The sequence below is a fragment of the Pinus tabuliformis genome, chromosome 7, assembly GCF_031772625.1.
Source record: "Pinus tabuliformis cultivar Carrire ecotype Pingquan chromosome 7, CPIR1, whole genome shotgun sequence".
NCBI lineage: Eukaryota > Viridiplantae > Streptophyta > Pinopsida > Pinales > Pinaceae > Pinus > Pinus tabuliformis.
In genome coordinates this window covers 1,651,009,875-1,651,012,569 of record NC_142293.1, presented here as the reverse complement: position 1 = coordinate 1,651,012,569, position 2,695 = coordinate 1,651,009,875, and positions in this window count along the sequence as shown.

The following is a 2,695-nucleotide window of genomic DNA, read 5'->3' as shown; positions in this document are numbered from 1 at the left end:
ATGATGATTCATCGACGTTATAGACATGGACATTTCTAATGATGATTCATCGACGTTATAGACATGAACATTTAATCCACATAGTGGTTTTTTTGGTGTTTTAGGTGAAATTTTTTAATTTAAACTAATGAAAATATATAATTTTATTTATTTTTATTAATTTTGATATTAATTTAAATTAAAATAAACTTAAAAAATTAATCATTTTAATTAGTTATATTATGTCAATTTAGTTTTAAAATTTTAAACATAAATATGGAGAATAACAATTATTTATCTTAATTATACAAAATTAAATGTAACTGATACAATATTAAATTTAATATTGATTTTTAGTTTGCAATTAAATTGTATTATATATTTTTCATTTTATTTTGAGAAGTATAACTTTTCAAAATGTTAATTTCATTATCAATATTTATTAACTAAAAATTATAGGAATTTAACCATTTTAGAACATCCAAAAGATATTTTTAGTAGTGTTTAAGATAGAGAGTTGAGATTTATTTCAAAAGTAATTATATTTTTTTTCTTTTCAATTAAATAAAAAAATAGATCATCAACTCTTATTGCTATTCTTGCTTTACTATGTTTTTCTCTTTGGATGTTTTTTTAAAAATATATATGTTTAACTCATATATTAATTTCTTTTTTTAATTTATGATAATGATAACAATTTAAAATGAAGTTATAATTTAGTTATTTTTTATTAATTTTTTAATCTTAATAATGCTAGATGTATGAATCTTAGTATCTACTATGGAATATAGTCCATTGTCATTTACTAACCATTTAATTTATATAGCTTTATTGATCATATATTTAAATATATTAAATTTATAAAAAATATAATGTAATATTAATAATAACCAATTATTTCTAACTTAAATAATAGTATATAACGAGTTCCATCAATTAAGGTATAAAATCTAAATATTTAAAAATAAATATGATAAATATAGATATTATTAAATTTTAAAAACTAAAATAAATATAAATATTATTTTATTTTCTCAAAAAAATAATATAAATAATAAATAAATTCTTAAAATAAATAAATGCTAAATTTATTTAAGACACAAACCACTTAACAATTAATTAAAAAATGAAATAATTTCATTACATCATAATAATTAAAAAAATTAGTTTTGAAAAAAAAATTTTAAACATATTTTTTGAAATGTTTTTGAACTATTTTAAAGAGGTTGAATAAAAAATCAATATCGTAAAATATACACAACGATTTTTTTTCAAAAAATACCACTATCTTCGTTTACGAGTCCTCTTCAAAAGGGTACTTTGGTTTTTCAATTTATTTAAATAGTTGAAAAAAACCTTATGTGAACACATGTATTTACAAAATGCAATTGAAATATTACTTCACCAACTTCGAAAAATAATAAAAAAATATATTTTTGCATAAAAAAATAATTTTTTAATATGAAAAACTTAGCTCTCTCCGTGTAGATCATGCTCATATATATATATATATATTTTTAAATTACACATTTTAGACTAAGTTATGCTACGTGAACACACACATACCTCTTAAGATGTGTGAAAATTTGCAAGGACAAGCATTTCATTTAATGGAAAATTGACATATTTTTGCAAAAAATATCATAAGGACAACAATAAAATTATCCACAATTTTTTTTTTACTCAATCAAAATTCACAGTGTTTATATGAATTTTGAAGGCTTCAATTCGATAAAAGAGAAAAACTTGATATTTCTTTGCCACATCGACCTAAAACTGTAACCCATCTTCATACTTTCACTTTTATATATATATATATATAAAATTCTCCATCGCTATATTGATAAATAAACTTGCCTCTCATATTAGCGATGTTTTCCGACTCATGATTCATGAACAAATATGATAATAATGAAATAATTTAGAGATGGCCAAAGCATAGCAGTATTTAGAGATGGCAGTCATCGAATTCTCCATCCCTATATTGACGGATAAACTTGCCTCCCATATATTAGTGATGCTTTCCAACTCATGATTCATGAACAAATATGATAATAATGAAATAATTTAAAGATGGCCAATGCATAACAGTATTTGGAGATGACAGTCACCGAACAAAAAAATGGGATACTGTTTTATGTTTTATATATAAGAAATGTAAAGTTATTTCAACAAAGTAGGGATACAATGTTTTGATTAAGCAAAATATGATTTTTGAATTAGAATGGTGGTTTAATTTAGTTTGAAATGATTAAGGGTTGACAAATGTCATTTGTTTTTATGGTTTCTCTTTGAAAAGAAAATCTTCACTTGGGATGCTTTAGCAAAAAATGGATGGGAAGGTCATCGATTCTATGTTCTCGCAAATGTCATATTTTTCTATGGCTTTTTTTTGAAAGGAAAATCTTCACTGGGATGTTCTAGCAAAAAATGGATGGGAAGGTCCTTGATTCTATGTTCTCACAAATGTCATCTTTTTTTATCGCTTCTCTTTGAAAAGAAAATCCTCACTTGGGATGTTTTAGCAAAAAATGGATGGGAAGGTCCTCGATTCTGTGTTTCATGTTGTGAACATTTAATCTATTGACCATTTATTTATTGTTTCCCTTTTTGTGAAGACTATTTGGAAATAGGTTTTGTCAATTCTAAAAATAAAAGGTTCGTGGTTTGGGAACTCTCTTGAAGAAAGTTTGTGGCTTTGGGTTTAGAGATTTAA